This window comes from Stegodyphus dumicola, chromosome 6 (genome assembly GCF_044657685.1).
Source record: "Stegodyphus dumicola isolate Sdum_Otavi_A_Nest chromosome 6, ASM4465768v1".
NCBI lineage: Eukaryota > Metazoa > Arthropoda > Arachnida > Araneae > Eresidae > Stegodyphus > Stegodyphus dumicola.
The window spans coordinates 152261-171218 of NC_140773.1; the positions used below are offsets into that span (position 1 = coordinate 152261).

At 32.4% G+C, this 18958-nt stretch overlaps 1 long non-coding RNA gene across 1 annotated transcript in view; it reads left to right on the top strand.

Annotated features, from left to right (window-relative positions):
- The first annotated feature begins 1461 nt into the window (after positions 1–1461).
- The window catches only part of LOC146996631 (uncharacterized), a 67761-nt gene continuing 50264 nt past the window's right edge, over positions 1462–18958 (top strand). The window contains exons 1-2 of the long non-coding RNA XR_015041514.1: positions 1462–1616; positions 9212–9330. This is a non-coding gene — a long non-coding RNA (uncharacterized LOC146996631). The remainder of the gene's footprint in view (positions 1617–9211; positions 9331–18958) is intronic.

Genomic DNA, 18958 nt, shown 5'->3' on the forward strand with positions numbered 1-18958 from the left:
CAACTTTCCTTACCAAATCATCGGTGACAACAGAAGGCCGACCACTCCGAGCCTCGGCGTGGACATTTGTTCGACCTGCATTAAACATTCTTACCCACTTTCTCCCCATTTCATCACTTATCGCGCATTCACCGTAAACTTCTGTCACTTGACGATAAATTTCGGCCGGTTTAACATTCCTCCCGTTCAAAAATTTAATCACGTCACGAATCTCACAGTGAGCGGGAGAACTAATTGTCTTAAACATTTTGAATGTGCACAGCAAACTGAAAACACAACAAAGAGCAACCAAAATGGCGACAATTGAAAGTCAGTGAACAAGAAAGACTCGTGCGCATGCGCGAGACGCCTACCAGAGCGCTGCGACGGCGCTAGAATGAAACGGTACTTAGTTTCCGAATATTTATGTTCGTTATATTATTTCTTCAAAAATAATACGTGGCGATAGAATTTGGTGCCAGCATCTTTTTATTTGAAAATTGATACGTACACAAAAATTATACGGACGAAAAGGTGAGATTAGAATCCAATGCTAAAAATAAATCTTTGGTTAGATTATTTAAGTTAAAAAATATCCATTGAATTTCGTAAGAAAAATGATGAATTATCCTTGTTTTTCGGAAACAAGTGTAATATAAATTAAAGCATTCATAAACAAGTGTAATATAAACTAAAGTTTATTAGTTTTAAATATGACGAAATAAGAAGTTCATGATAATCCACATATTAGCAATAGAAGCTATATCTGTAACTTAATCTAAAATTATCTGATATGGAAACCACATGATTTCCTTGTATGGCGTATTAAATTATATACATTTTTGCTGCCGCTCATTTATACTTATTTCCTCCAATTATTCTAATTAAATTAATCTAACCTCAAGGCGTTTTGAAACGACATCAAAAACTGCAAATTTTGAGATTAAATATGCGAGTCAATTTTCTTCGAGTCAAACTTCTTATTCTTTCATAATGAGTATTTCCTCATTTTAAACTTTAAACACTCTGCAACTGGAAGTATATGTCTACGACCAAAGATAGCCAAAATAAATCGTGGTAACGGTTTTGAGTCAACATAACTATGTTAGATGAGTGCTATATATAAATCTAATATATATAATTTTGAGTCAACATAACTATGTTAGAATAGTGCTATATATAAATCTAATATATCTTCTAACCTCAAGGCGTTTTGAAACGACATCAAAAACTGCAAATTTCGAGATTAAATACGCGAGTCAATTTTCTTCGAGTCAAACTTCTTATTCATTCATAATGAGTGTTTCCTCATTTTAAACTTTAAACACTATATCATCTGGGGGGCAAATATTATAAATTTATTTTAATAGAAAAGTTATTTTAACATATGTGCGTTTAAGAAAAAAGAGCAGCGAAAATTTCCCCAAAACGCAAGCACATGAATTTTGGCAGCATAGTTTCGTCGAAAATTGCGCGATTTGGCAACACTGCGTTGCAACGTAAAGCTGATTTGCTGGTTGTGGTAGCGCCGAAAAACAATTGCGTAGTTTACCGTGTGCTTTTGTTTTTAAAAGTTCCGAGACTTGAATGGATATGGAAGCGGTTGATGAAGAAGAACGCTTCAAAAGGCTTCCTTCGTATGTATTCACTTATATATCATGATTAAACTGAAATAAAAAATGATTTATTATCAAAGATGACAGAATAGTTTGACGCATAACCATGGTCATCAAAATTAGCAAACCAAGGAATATATTGTTTTTTGTGTTAACTGGAATTTAAGACAAATTGCTTTCGTTTATCACGTTTAACCGAGTAATTTCAGTACATTAATACTAATTTATATTTTTTATATCCGTTATAAATGCTTATATATTGTTTTCTGTGTTAACTTGAATTTAATACAAATTAATTTTCGTATATCACGTTTAACCGGTTAGTTTTACATCTACATGCTTATTATCTGTGAATTTTTATAATTGCTTAATATATTGTTTTGTTTGCTAACTTGAATTTACATGCACTAAAAATCACGTTTACGGCCCGGATCATCGTCGATGAACTGCGAGCTTGGCGAGTAAAAATGCAACGGCGCCAACGGGTTCTCTGCGAATGAAAACCCACATATTTTTCAACTGGTAAAAGTTTACAATTGGGTGCCCCTTGTTTTTTGGCGATTCTTTTTTTGATGACAAGATCGGCACCAGGAAGGTACAATTTCTTTATGGTCGCTACACAAAACCAAAATAAGAGGTCAAAGAATTGCACAGACTCTGTACACATTGATCTGTTTTCACTTAAAAAAAAATCCTAGAATTGCACAAATTAGGCATTGCACAGTGCCTTAAATTTGTCCATGTACACATCAATCTATTTTCATTTAAATAAAACCGGGAAGCTAAAACAGAGTTAAAACTATCATGGTAACCAGAAGTGAGGTTTCATCGCCAAAATTTAAAAAAAAAAAAAAAAATTGTCGCTAATTGAAGAGGCACCCAATTCTACACTAGAGCCCTATTTTCATTTAAATAAAATCAGGAAGCTAAAACAAAGTTAAAACTATCATGGTAAGCAGAAGTGAGGTTTCGTCGCCAAAATTTTTTAAAAATTGTTGCGATGCGAAGGGGCACTCAATTCTACACTAGAGCGAAAATATTTATATTCGTGATCCATTTGTACATAGGAATTCAGTATACAAGTAATTTTCTCACACCTTTAACAAAGGTTGAAGATATCTTATGTGAGACACTTTTTTGATTACATGATCGATCAGGTTATGTTAGATTTTTGTCAGGTTTCCTGACTGTTCAAGTTCACGAACTGGCAATTTTAATGTACACGAAGGGTGGAATCACCAGTGGCAGCGATACAAAGCATTACCGAGATTTTTAAAAATTTCTTATTAAAATCTGATTCTTGCATTTCTTAAGATCTTAATCTTGCATTTGAACCATCAGGAAATCCAGTCTGAATGACGTAGAAGTCAGTACATCCGTATACGCTGAAATAAACATGCTACTTTCAGCACAATCAGTTCTTTTTTAGATTGTGTTTCACTGTATTTTATTGAGTGTCACATTCTCTCCAGAAGTCATGGATTAGCCGTCTTGGATGGGCAAAATCTGGATTCCTTGGGAAAGAAAGCTTGGCTCTGCATTTGTCCAATCAAAGCTTGGATCCATTAGAAGATTTTGCAGCTGTGTGACATTTTGACACCTGTTCAGAGGGACCATTATTAGCAAATAAAGTTATTCTTTGAAGTGGTGATTTGTGAAAGACATTCACCAGTATCTCTTGGAACCAAATTCGGCAGTTACCACTTAGTTTACTTGAGTATTGGTTGGTAGGAACTGTTGATGACTGGCTTTCCATCTTGGTGTGCCTCATCATATCATATGATGTTTTAATGCAAAGTAAAATGTTTGATATCCAAATGTAATCGAATATGTGTAGTTTCCTAAAAAAGTGCCAGAATATTTAAATGTGCAAAACTAAAAGTATAAAATGTTAGTTTCCTTGAATTATGCGTTTTCTTAGTCTTCATTTTATAATAAATCCAGATGTAAAGTACGAGTTGAAAAATAGGCTGATCGCATTTTCGTCATATCACATATTATATTAAGTTGACCATTATTCTTCAGAACCGTATGTTTAGCTTAAAATGCTCGTTAAAAATGGGGATTTTTCTGTATATTAGATCATCAGTTTAAATCTAACTAAATTTTCTAAAACTGAAAAATATAAGAAGGCGCAAATGAAACATGCAACAAAAGTTATCGTACACCGAAATATTTTCGTAAAATTTCATAAATAAAAATTATCGTCTGCAACATTTTTACCCTGCAAAGGGCTATTCATTTCGTTTTGGCATTTTGAATTAGTTCACTATAAATGTCAGTTCACTTCTCAAATTGTTGCCACCAAATATTGTCGCCCTACGTTATATTTAAAGAAATTAGATCAAGGATGTCAAACTCGCGGCCCGAGGACCGCATGCGGCCCACAACAAATATTTTTGCGGCCCGCCCAATATATCGGCAAATAATAATATATAATAATAAAATAACATATCGACAAAGAAAAAAGTGAAATGTTTACTGCTAAGTAATTAACGATAATTTATTCAGTGTTGTTAGATTACTCACAGCGAGCTGACACACACACACACACTACTTAAATTACAAATGCGTGTGAGTAGCTTGCGTTCAGCTACCTTCGGCTTTTGGGGGACACGTGCACTCAGAACTTGTACGCATCCACCGATAGCCGAATGTGGCCGAACTCATGGTCTCAGTTTTCCAATCACACTTATGATATATTGGTGCATCCACTTTGCTTTATTATTTTTGCGGCCCGCCTAAAGTTAAACCTTGTTTGTTTGACCCAAGTGTACCTATGAGTTTGACATCCCTGAATTAGATAATGAAGAATCTGCATAAATGTACGTATGTTTCTTGCATTGTGAGAAAACAGCGGTACCTAGAGTCATCTAATTTTGAATAGCGTAATCCTCCACCGAATATGGGCATCTGAAAGCCCAAATTTGAAATTTGGAATTTCTGTTTTGTAAAACTTTAACGAATTTTTCATTAACAAACTCAACGATTTAAAATACAGCAATGGCGACACTCTATGGAGGAAAAGAAACCTTTTTATCTCCAGCGCGGAACTGTATATCGGAAAATCTAAAGATATGCTCATTGTAAAATTATTTTGCGATATTGTCGTTGAATTGAATTTTATGATTTAAGTGCGAAGAACATGATGTTTAATAAATAAAGGTAACGCACAAAACGTTAAAAAAACGCCCTTTCCGACGTAATTTAAAATCGGAGACCTTCAGATTTTTTTTAAATTTATTTATTTTTAATTTCTGCAGTTTGATGACGTTTAAAAACTCGCTTGTCTTTATTCTTTGCTTGCTTACTTCCTCATATTTTATTTAATATTTAAAAATGTGTCGTAGTCGTAAGGAAACAACAAATATCATACGAAAATGGATCATTTTTCATCATAAGGGGTGGAAAATCGATCCGGGATATCGCTTAATTAGTACATTTATCCCATTCTACGACGCAGTATATGATAAAACGCTTTAAAAAATCGGATCGAAAATAAAGTAAGAAGAGGTCGTCCGGCAAAGTTAACGTGATCAGAGATTTGTAGTTAGAAAATTTGTGAAGAACGCACGTTTGAGTGCTGTAGAGATTTCTACAGAATTTATTGAAAAACTTTCTACTTCAGTTTCACCTGAAACTGTTCAACGAATACTTAGATGAGCTCATTTATATGGAGGCTTCACTCGATGAAAATTTTTCTGTAAGTGCAAAAAATGGAAAGGTTATATTCTTTCGCAAAATCAATGGTAAATAAGCCCGAAACGTATTGGAACCGTGTCTCATTTGCAGATGAAAGCAAATTTAACATTTTTTGTTTCCAATAGGCATATAACAGTATGGAGAAGAAAAAATGAGGAACTTAATCCCAAGAACTTAGTTGGAACTGTAAAGCATGGCGGTGGGAGTGTGGGTGCATGTCAGCATCAGGATTAGATAGTTTGGTATTTATTGATGGCACAATGAACCATGCTCTTTATTTAAAATATATTAGAAGATAATTTAAAATTACCCAATCAAAATTTTGGGTATTGGAAACAACTTCTTTTTACCAGGGTAGCGATCCTAAGCGCATGGCCGTCAACGTTTGCCTTTGGTGTGTCTAATATTGTCCACAAGTTCTGAAAATACCACCTCAGTAACTTGCGATGCAGATATTGCAAAAAATATATAGAAAAAAAATTTTTAATATGAAAAGTTTCAGATTTGAAATTACATCCAAAGGGGCGTTTTTTTAATATTTTGTCTGTTATCTTTATTTTATTAAATATCACGTTCTTCGCACTTAAACCATAAAACTCAGTTCAAGAGCAATATTGCAAAACAGCTTTCAATTGAGCATATCTTTAGAATTTCCTATACAGAGTCTCGCGCGCTGGAGATAAAAATGTTTTTTCTGTACAACGTTGCCACTGCTCGCTTTGAAATTCTTGAGTTTGTTAATGGAAAATTCGTTAAAGTTTTACAAAATATGAAATCGATAATAAAACAAATTTCAAATTTGGCCTTCGCACTAGGATTACGTCATTCAAAATTCGATGGCTCTATGTACCGTCGTTTTATCACAGTGAAAGAAATATTCATACATTCATGCAGAATTTTTCATTATTTAATTTCTTTAAATATAATGTAGAACTCTAACAATGGGTGGCAACAGTTTGAAAAGGGAAACGGACATTTATAGTGAAATGCCGTATTTGACGGCATATAAGACGCACCCTTATTTAGAAGGCCACACACAAGGAAAAAAAGTTTCAATAGTCCGCCCTACAGCGCGGCACCACAATAACTTAAAATGTGGTTTCTTTCTCTTTCATCCATATTTCCTATTTGACTGAGTTTAAAAGAAGTTTTCTTCCGTGCATTTATAACAAACCTATGAAATGCTAGTATTTTTTCTTCATAATCTGCTGGCATTTTCTGTGCAATAGTTGTTCTTGTGCGCATTGATAAGACTTGCCTTTTCATGAACCTGTGTAGCACCAGCCCTCAGACCCTGAAAAATTCTGATTCCCACGTTTTTCTGCAAATCCTTTGGCCTCATTGATTATCATTTTGGTTGCAACACTTATCCCAGATTTCCTCTTATCTATCACCCACATTTTTACGGCATTTTCAAGTTCAGGCGGAGCTGGGCATCGAAGGTTATGTTTTTGTTTTTTAGCAGTCTTCAGTGGATCTTCCTGCAGTCGCCAAGTACGTATCATTTTTTCGGTAGGTGGTGGACCGAAATGCCTTACTGCTCCTCTACACCCCTAGTTTATATGTGGCCGATTTAAATCGGCTAGGGGGGCCGGGGCTGCGCCCACTTTTCTGACCCCTAGTTTATACTGAATTGTATAGCTTAATCTCCTGTTTCCTGTAGTCATATTTTCCAGGGTATTTTTTTTTTAAACAAATAGTTTTAAGCACCGATACCGACGCGTTTATACACAGTAGCACCGATACCGATACGTGTGTCGGCTGAGTCAAAGAAAGTCTATGTAAAGAAGGAAAGGCTCCATAGACGTAATGTGACCGTCGAACCTGTTCGAACTTCGACATCAGCTTCGAGCTTTGGCGCTTTTTGGCGACAGATATTTCACGCATGCGTAAAATAATTATGGCAGATGTAGGAAAAGTTATGTGTGTCTAGACCAGTGTTCCGCAACCGGTGTGCCATGAGTAGGATATAGGTGTGCCGCAATCAAATACATGTATTTGACATTTTGCAATTTTTTATCATAATTATCGCAAAATAATTATGACAGATGTAGAAAAGGTTGTGTGTCTAGACCTTTATCCGGGCTAAAAATAGCATTCAGTATTGAAAGTTAACTTGTGTCCTTCACGTATAAGACGCGGGTAACGTTTTTGAGACCAAATTTAGGAAAAAAAGTGCGTCTCATATGCCGTCAAATACGGTAAGGCTAAATCGCAAAACGCAAACAATAGTCCTTCAGGGACATAGCCCCTGCGGACTAATAAAATTAAAATAAAGCTGGTCAGCTCTATACCCAGACGTTTGAAAGATGCCATAAATGCTGCAAGGTAACCCACAAAATGTTAACAGAAATACTACATAATATGTGCAGATTCTCTTAAAGAGTACAAAGAGGTAAATTTTCTGTTACTTTTTGATTATTGATTTCCCCCCAAAAAATTCATATGTTCATAAAATAACTAATCTATTTTTGCTAAGCGAAATTTATAGATATTATGAAAAACTTCTCATTCTCAAATATTAATTTTTATTAATGAGCAAAGCAATATTTTGCTGAAACTCGTAAGTGTACGGACACTTTTAGGAGCCACTGTATGAATTAGAAGAAAAAAATTTTATTCAATAAAATTTATTTATTGCAAATTTACATTCACAGCAAACGATTAAAATGAAGTAATGTTTCTGTGTTTAAAAAAGGGTGGATATGTGTTTTTCTGTAAAATGTAAAAATATGTTAGAGTGCACTGTACATTTTGATTTGTAGTGCTTCTAAGTGATTGCTCATTTTCGTGAACTGAAATGCCGCTAATATCTGTATTAATTTTTTAATATTTCCGAATTAATGTACTTATAATTAAAGTAAAACAGAACTCCGCTAAAGTATTTACACTCTGTGAATATCAAGATGCGAATCACAGCGTTCAGTCTGTTAGAAGTTTTCTTAAGAAAGGTTTCTTAATTCTTTCTATATTCTCTCTTCATTAAATATACAAGATATGGGTTGAATCCTAGCAGAGCCCACACCCTTGGCGCGAATAATTTTGGTTATAGCGCGCATCGTACATAGACAAAGGGAGTGTGCAGTGCCAAGATTGTGCAATTCTCTGATCTTTTTTAAATGAAAACAGGTCGATGTTTACATGGATATCGAGTTTGTCCAATTTTTGTATTATTATTTTCAAGTTGGCGATTTTGAGAAACGCGCGAACCAGTGCGCACTTTCTCAGTTTGTCGCCAAGGGTGTGGGCTCTCCCAGGATTTTACCCAAGATATGTAGGAAATGACTGAAAAATTGAACTTAAGTTTTCTGATAATTCTGAAATATTCTTTATTCTAAACGTTCAGCAATTAAATTCGGTAGTTTTCCCGTTTATCTCCTCGCGGTATCGTATAAGAACATGTAATATGATATAATAGCACTCGATAATTAATAATAAGACAATGAAAAAATTAGAAGCGACGTTGCTTATGTCATTTAGTGTTTATTTCACATGGAAACTGTTTGCCTATTGCCGGCAGCCATACATTACATCACCACGTAATCCTTTCATTGGTGATATATAGATTCATATCATGAATATTTGAATATTTTCGATTACTTGGGAGAACTTCACGGGGAAAGTGCGGAATCACCCACTGCTTGGCGCGTATTTAAGAATTGCACATACTCGGTATTCATGTACACATCGACCTATTTTTCACTTTAAGAAAAATCCCAGAAATGCACAAAAATGACGCTGCGCACTCCCTTTATCTATGTACACATCGACGTATTTTCACTTAAGTAAAAGAAAACTGTCAAAAATCGAATTCTTCCTACCCTTGTAAAAAGCGCCATACAAATAAGTGTGCGATTCTGCACTTTACCCGAATTCCACATTGCTGAAAATATTCTATCGAATCTTTTTTTCAGTGGATGGTAACTCAAAAGCGCATGGCGAGACCAAACAACGCGAGACTCAAAAAGAGAATTTCGAGAATAAAAATGGACACCAAAACATAATGAGATACGATTGCCAGATTTGCGGGCAGGTAAAGTACCTTAAATTCATTACTTGTCTTATCTTGTGTTTACATTGTTTCTTTTGGCACTAAATGCCTTCGCAGGTTATGTTATATATAAAATTTTAAATTTAGGTTATGTTATATTTAAATTGCTTGGTGTTCCATTTAAATTCGCAATTATTTATGGATGACACACCTTTTTTTTTTTTTTTTTTTGTCTGGACTTCGAGCGATTTTGTAGTATGAATCTACACAGCTTATATAGCAGTTTGATAAACCTCCTGTGGTTCGGGGGGGGGGGCGATAGTACGTTTGCAATCGTCTGATATCATTTTCCCGGCAGAACTTGCATTCAAAGTTTATGTTAAGAATTTTTAGAATTCTGAATGTAACGTATACTTTTTGCTTACTACGTTTAATTTATTCTTAATTCGTTTTCTCTGGTTTACCTGATTAATTATATTTGGTTTATAATTCAGTCTAATATGTTTATGTAGGAGTCTAAATTCTGTATTCAGTCTAATATGTCCATGTGTTAAGAATTAAAATTAGAAAAACTTGGACAACATGGTCTTCATGCGAGAATCACGTTTATTTCTTTAGTGTAATTTATTTCAACGTGTGCTAAAAAATTATCGGTCCATAAGAAAATTTCGAAGAGTTGGTGGTAAAAATTCAGCTTTTTTTTCCAAACTAATTTTTTTTTATTGCTCTCTATTTAAATACCATGCTAAATCAAAAATGAGAAATAATATTAAATAACACTAATGAATAAATGAAATATTTTAAACAACTTGCTTTTAAATATGAAATTAAGATAAAGTGTTTCATCATTGAAGTACAAATATTATAAAGAATCAGTTCTTATATTATAAAACCCGTGGAAAAAGGATTTTAAACATGTAAAAGTTGCAGTTTAACACCTACTTTAGTAACTTAGGTAGGCCCACCATCAAGCGAGCAGTAAAGCTCTCTGAACACTGGTAGCTCGGTAGAATTTCCAACAGAAATATAGCTGGAGAAAAACCACGAAATGGTAAAAAATAGACTCGGCGAATTCAAGTAAGTCCAATACATTATTATAGCAATTTTTATACAGTTTTTATTTTTAAATATATTTGTGTGCCCCGATAAAATTTTGACCATTACTTTCTTGTTTGCACGCGAAAAGTACAAAATTTAATATTTATTATATTTTTAATTAATTTTTTGATTTCTCGGTTTCGTTCGTCTCTACGATATTGCATTTAGTAAAAAATAATTCCAAATTAAAATTTAATTATTCTTTCTAAAAGTGTGTGAAGTCTTGTTCTACGCGAATACTACTTCATTTAATTCGCTGTTAAGTCTTCCTTCTTTTCAGCAAGACCATTGGTATTCAGAGGTTTGTCAGAATATTCTTGGTTTTATTCGGCCCGAAGTTTGGAACATTTGTCAATTATATAAGCCATGGGGACGAATTTATTAGGTTACTTAGTTTCTTTTTTGATTTCTAGCTTACCAAAGGTTATTATGGTCCAAATTTAAAAGCTTCATAAATTAAATGTTATTGATGATAGGAGAGCTGCTGGCTTGTTTTTGAGATCAGAGCTTTCATAAACCAACGTATGAAAGCCGACTAGCCTTATAGTGGCTTAGAGTTAAAAATCTGAGGTTTACAGTTGATCTAGAGATTTGTTTAGTCTGGCTGTGAATGAAGCTGTTAGCTCCACGTAAGTTTGTAGAAGATTCAGATCTATCTGCAGCCCTTGATAAAGATTGCACTTAGTTAGGTCTACGCGAAAAAGTTCTTTCCCGTTTAAGCTTTATTAGCCTTTTGAGGCCGGGGCTTTGGTAGCAGTAAAAGCTACCAAAGGACGGGGAATCTTGAACCGCGAATGCTTTTTCCCCTTTAAGAAATCACCTCCTATTTGCAACAAAGATTCTTGTGTGTAGTTTAGTTTAATGTATTCTCAGTGAGGTGCATCTATGTCGCAAAAGGAAGACCTTTGAAAGAGATAAGTGGTTAAAGATAGATTATAAAACAAGTTCGAAATTCAAAAAATAACAAAATAACTTGGGCTTCCAGGTGCCCATGTTCGGATGGAGGACTACGCTATTCAAAACTGAACAGCTCTAGGTATCATTATTTTTTCCCAATGCAAGACACATACGTACATTCATACAGATTGTTCATTATTTTATTTCTTTAAATACAATACTGGCATTTGTATTTTATATTATTTATATATATATATGTAAGATAAAAATGTATGAATCAGAATTATAATATAACTATAAACATTAATTCTTCCTCTATATTCTAAAATCGTAATAACTTCTCTGTATTGCGTCATTTCTAGATCATTCTATGGCCCGCGCAACTCCGATGACGTAATAATTAAGAACTGAAACTGTCGTTGTAAACCAAAACTTTTCGTGTGCTTCCATCTTTCATAACTACGCACTCCAGCTTTTGCTCTGTGCTGTGCTAAGATGTAATTTCGCTGGCTTGCTTTCTATCTCAACAATATCAAAAATGTAAATCTTCTGTGGAAAGGCACGACTAGAGTGCCAAGTGATTGTGGCCACAAATATCAATTGGAAATAAAAATGGAATTAAAACTGCTTCGACTGCCAAGTTCTTTAGATATTACCAAGTTAGCATTACTAGCATACTACGCAATCAAATTCTTCTTCAATATGGGTCTAATCACGCATCTACAGTGTTCCGTTTTTCCTTTGCTTTTATTATGACATATATATATATATATGATGTACCAGCTTTTGTCAGGAATAAATAGATTGTTGAAGAATCATAAATGTAGTCGTAGCTTAAATAATCAGACGATAAGTTTAAAAAACAGGATCCATTTATTATTATTCAGGAGAAATAGCAGTTACAAAAATCAGATATCCGGAGTAAATAAAAAGAATTACTAATAACTTTTTGTATGAAGTTTACTGCATCGTGACATTTAAGAAAAAGCCCCGATATTCCTTTTGCGAGTCTTTTTATAGCCTCTGGAAAGGCGGAGCTTCCATGAAATAACGTCAGCCTCGTCATCCAATCCAGTTCGTTTGAAATATCTCGAGAACATTCTATAACTGTACGTGTAGAAAAGGCGGGAAAAACAACTTGACTACGGGGCTGTGAATTTAATTCCACGTACTTTCAAATAAGAGAACGTCGCCATTAAAAATAAAAAGAACATAAGTTAGAATTTAAGTGTAATCTTGACTATGGAATTTTATTATTACATATATATATAGATATATATATTATTTTATTATTATATAATTATATATATTATTATTTTATTTTTATATATTTATATTTTATTTAATACTGCATTTATATTTGGTGGCAACGATTTGAAAAGTGATTCTACGCAATATGCCGTTTGGAGATGAAGAGTTGGGCTAAAAACATGAAAGCCTTAATCCTGTATCCCGCGATTATAAGGAGGAACGTAGTGAAATTCTGAGACGTAATAAAAGAAACTATTTAAAAAGCTTACAATGTGTTCAAAATAGAATTAAATAAGTTAAAAAATTGCAGCCTTAAAAAAAAAAAAACTTCTTAAGGAGATGTCTAGTATTTACGTTACTCACCGGACAAAATATGCATGCCGTGCATTAGGATTTCAATCCACATCAAATGTCTCTCACTGCCAAACATAAAAATGTCTCGACTGCTGGTGGCGTTAAGTTTTGAAACTTTTGTAATTTCATTTAGCTCACTAACTACTAACCGGCGTAAAACAGATTACTATTTTGATAAATATTAGTAGATAGAATATGGGGGTTTGGAGCCATGTGGCGCTGTGGCGCTCACAGACGACGGACGGGGGAAAAGGAAATTTACGGAGGAGCCCGTGTGGGTTGATACGTCATCAACCACGCGGCTTAACCCCGGACGTGCTGCATCCTATTCGTGACGTCATCACGCATTATCAGCTCGGATTATCTTGCTACGTCAGACACATGTTTCATCCTTTTTGTGTTTTCATGTCCTCACTTATCGATTGACATAGAACTCGCCGATGCTTAGATGTCATACTAAATCCGCAGTCTGATTGCAACTTGTTAGAATTTCTAGCGCATTCTTTTTAGTTCAGCAACGACCGCTAGAGGGCAGTAGTCGTATCCATAGCGCTTTCTGATTGGTTCTCCTGGATCCTGACCAAGTTATTAACCATTATTTTTAATTGATTATACTATTTGACTTAATAATTAATATATTTAATGAAAAAAGTTCATCTATTTACCTGTAAATTTCAATTATTTGTCCATCTGTGGCATGGGAAACCTGGACGATAACAAAAGCCGTGCTTTTATCTCATGAATCATACTATTTAATCTTATCTATCCGATCGTATCTATCCTCTTTGTTCATCTTTGTGCTGCGGAAACCAGCATGAGGCTGATGGATTGCACATAGGGAATTCTGTTCCATCTTGCTCAGACCTTTGAACATCCTCGATAATGAATGAATTCATAACTTTAAATTTATTTTGTTTCTATTTTCTGTTAAGATATTTTAAATTTCTCATTTCTTTATCTCACAAACATGATTTAAGTATTTTTCTTTTCTTCTCGCCGTTAAATTAAATGTACTAATTTTCACTCCATATGTTTTATATACAAACATAAGATTTTCTTTTTTTCCTCCCATTTTTAAGTTTTACATTTTTTTCCCCTGCGTTTAACTTGCAAAAGTAATAGATTTTATAAAAGTAATATGTTTTCACAATTTTAATTTTTTTTTCTCTTTTTATTTTACAAAAGGTTTTTTCCTCTTCAGTTTAATTTTTCTTTCCGTGTTTTACGTTCTTTACTTTATTTGTTTTACAAAAGCTGTGCTTATTTTCATACGATTTTTTCTTTCATTTTACGAACTCGGTCTTTTTTTCCTATATTTTACTTCAAGAAGTAATTTTTAATTTTTCTTTTATATAAAAGCATTTTTTTAATTCTTTGAAGAATTTTCTTCTCTCATTTCTTTTTTCTTTCTTTGATTTTCCTCTTAAAGTTTTTCTTAATGTTTTAAATACTTATTGATATTACACCTCCATTTCTCGAAGCGTAAAGTTACATATATATTTCTCTGTCTATGAAATTTAAGCTGGAACTTACACGCATATAATTTCCCTCTGGAGGCTTTCATGGATAATATTTTCTGTAAATTTAAACCAATAAGTACGATGTCCCTTCCATATAACTTACTTAGCATATACTATTTCTTATTCTGTTTCACGCTACTAATACTTAAGATATACAAAACTTTCTCTTCTAATGTATTACACCATACTACTAACACTTAACAGGCGATACTCCGAACTTTCTCTTCTAATGTATTATACTAACTTTTTGAAACATTATACAAAACGTCGCGGATTCTCTTTTACACATCTCATTTTTGTTCAAAGGATTCATAAAACGTGTCAAACAAATGTAAATTTTAAACTTTCTATTTTCCATTTAGACGCTTTGCCTTACATTTAACCTTTATCAGGTTTTTAAAACATATCTCTGTTAATATTCCGATTCTTTTTTTTTTTTTTTTCCTAAAAATAAATGCATACCTATACGGATTTTTTAAAGATCTACTGTAAATTAAACTTTATAATTCAGACAAAATACATTTTCACAACATAAAATCTACTTGAACTAATGTATGGACATTTCTAACCAGTTTAGTTCAAATACATACGAAATTTCTTATTATTCTCTACCCCTGTCTAATACGTATCAACAGCATTTCATTTCCTATTATTTTACGCTACAGACATTTACATGAATATATTCAGAACGTTCCCTTTTATTGAGCAGGAGGTTTCAGATATATTAGTAACACAGATTATGGACATCTCTAACCAGTTTAGTTCAAATACATACGAAATTTCTTATTATTCTCTACCCCTGTCTAATACGTATCAACAGCATTTCATTTCCTATTATTTTACGCTACAGACATTTACATGAATATATTCAGAACGTTCCCTTTTATTGAGCAGGAGGTTTCAGATATATTAGTAACACAGATTGACTCTTTGAAATATTTTACAAACATATCTTGGATTTTCTTGTACACATTGTATTTAAGTACGTTAAATTTTGATTTCTATCATGTGAAAACTTCACCCGGATTCTTAATGTAATCCCACCATTTACCGCAGACCTTCATAAACACTGCTATATTTGAACTTAACACAGCCATAATTTTTTAACAATCTACAGAATTTTTAACTACAGAGAAGAATATCCGCATTGTAATGTAATATTTTAAATTCACTATAGAGCCATATTTGTGTAAAACATCTAAAAAGAAAGGATGTCTGGACATGGAATTAATGTTAAGTCACGGAAGTGAAACTTTATCATCTTTTTCCCAACTTAGGACATAAAAAATTCTCAGCTAGGAATGTACTCGTATATATATATATATATATTTTTTTTCAATCATTATTTTTACGAGTCTCAAAGCTTTTTAATATATTCCTTCTAATCTTACAGCTTTTTGAGAATGATTTTTAAGTTATGACACATATCAAATAAAATCCTACATTACAGGGAATATTGACATGAATTTCGAAATAATAATACAACTTAACTTCAATATATTCAATTTGACTGAAGATATGCATTTCAAACTGACATTACTTTGCTTAGAGTTCTTACAACTCTTTGAGTACATCTTACATTTAATTTTCCAATAATATGAGAAACATTTTTGCATAAGTACCATACAAAACATATAATATTGACATGAACTCCATGGTCCAACGTTGGTCACTTAAATGAACACTTAATACATTTTAGTATGAATTAATTTTAAAAAGAAAAATTCAAATGCAAGTATTCAAACAGAAATGCTTCACAAATTTACATATTAAGCAAACATTCAAGAGAATACTATATATCTAGAGATATTATTTACACTAGTTGGTAATGTAATTTATGAGAACAGCCGCAGACGCATATGAGAGGTATGCAATATCCATGAAAAAACTTCCTACCAAGCCAAAGAGCAATAGTGAAACATAACATATAAGAAGGGGAAAAAAATGTCTGAGTATGGAAAACATGAACAAGAAATGAATATGTTTTCTGAAAATGTGTCGAATGGGATATGTCAGGAGTAAGAACCTTAACCAGTTTCAGGAATAGGGTCTGAAAAATAATGAAGTATTTTTAATCTTATTTTTTGTCTATAATGCATTTATTTGTACTAAAATATTCTGTTTGAAGACTATATTCTACACTTAGAAGGAATTTAATAAATCAGAATGATTTCGTTTTCTGAAGATTTAGGTTCAGAAATATTACAACTCAAAAGAAAAAAGGTTAGAGCAAGAATGACGTATACCGTAACCAATAAAATTTTTTTTCTTCCTAAAAAAATTAAAGTGAAACGTTTTCCACCAAAAAAAAGTAAATGAATTTTTTTTCGACTTTTCAAAATCAAAGTGGAGATTTTTCTCCCTAAAAAAATTAAAGTGAAATTTTTTCGACCTAAAAAAATCTAAATGAATTTCTTTCGACTTTTCAAAATCAAAGTGTAAATTTTTCCCCTTACATTTTGAATTTAACATGAGTTTTCCCATAGACAAAATAAAAGTGGAGATTTTTCTCCCTAAAATAATTAAAGTGAAATTTTTTCGACCTAAAAAAATCTAAATGAATTTTTTTCGACTTTTTAAAATCAAAGTGTAAATTTTCCCCCTTACATTTTGAATTTAAACATGGGTTTTCCCATAGACAAAATAAAAGTGGAGATTTTTCTTCCTAAAAAATTTAAAGTGGAACTTTTTTGACTTAAAAAATCTAAACGAATTTTTTTTTCACGTTTTTAACCTCAAAGTATAATTTTTCTAACTACATTTTGAAATTAACATGGGTTTTACCATAGACGAAATAACAGTGGAGATTTTTCGTCTTAAATTATTAAAGTGAAAATTTTTACCAATATACTTTTCTGCTTTTCATGCCATTACATTTCCAATGAAATTTGATTCATTGCCAGAAAGTTAAATGTTTGTTATTTGTTTTCACATCCGAACGCATTTCGTGTCTCACATATGCTCATTACAACCAAGTTAGAAGTTAAGTGGATTCTTCCTGAAATACTGTACATTTCATTACGGAAAGTATCTTGATTTTGAATCCTCTAATGTTTCTTTTTTTCCTACATTCCAAGTAAATTTTGTGCATAAAGTTTTCAGTTTCGATGGGAGTTATTTGCGGATGACTATGATGTTATCGTGTTTCCATAAACCTTTTAAAAACTTTGAGTATTACCAATTTTTAATGTTACGGCCACAGCAAATCATTGAATTTTCAAATATTTTCTTATTTGTCTTTTACATTGCCATGTAAAGATTTGGGAATAAATGTTCATTAAATAGATATATTGTTTAATAACGTTTGGAAGATTTTACTTCAATAGCACTACCATGCTGAATCAGAAAATTAAGAAAAGAAATGGAATTTTTTTATCTTAGCATACTATGGAAATAGAGACTGTTAACCCAGCTCATAAAGAATATTTTCTCGAAGTTACCAAGAATCACTGACTTGCACTATCATAGGTTTTTCTCATGAAGACTATTTCTTTCTTAAAAGAAGTTTATATACTAATTTCATTAGAAACATATCTAAGAAAATATATGACATTCATGAGAAACATCAGCACCTTGATTTAAATTACTAGGAAACTAAGAATCATTGTTTTGTAAATATGTTTCTCTTTGACTCAAAAGTTTCTTCTTTATCATATTCTAAATGAACAACTAACCGTACATAAGTAATATATTGTTTTGATGAACCAGTGTTCTATTTTAACTTATTGTATTACATTTTAAAAGACTATGAGAAGAAAGTCATGTTTTCCCCTAAATGCTCATTTTCCAAGTAGAATTTTATTATCACACACATGTGTTTATTGCACTTTTTGATAAAATCTCAAAGGCTGAAATGAGTGTTTCATTACCAAATTTGTATTTTCCGACTTCATTCTACTGAAACTGAAACATTCATAAGTTTTTACGAAGAAATATTTCTACGTGTTGTACTTTTTGATTAATTTTCATACCACTTGATTATCTTTGAAAATTTACTTCTTAGTCCAGTGCTAACACTATATTGCTAATTTTCGCTTTTTCAGTGCCTTTCGTATGTGACATAAACTCAGTTTACAACCTTTTCTTACTTAAACACCTTGCATTGCATTGCTGAACCAGGGCCATGCTTTCATTTTTATTACATATCATCCGAATATTATAAAAAAGGCACATTTTTTCCTTCTGTTAGCAAAATTTGAACGAACATATTACTATTACAGAGACTTCTTTAGTAAAATCTCAACGTTAAACTGAACGTTTCATTACTAATTTTGAAGATTCTGGATATATCCTACTTAAACGTTCATAACTGGTTAGCAAAATAGTTTATACATGTACTCCGTTGTACTCTTGGTTAATTTTAAATTGGTTAATTTCATCTATAACACTTGATTTCTAATGAAGTGTCGAAATGATTGATTATTAACTATCTGCTTTTTGCAAAGAATTTCGTTAGATACATGTGTTCAATACAGAAAAATTTTCTAAATTATCAGTATTATTACCAAAATAGAATGCAAAATTTCCCTAAAAATGTATACATTTATTTC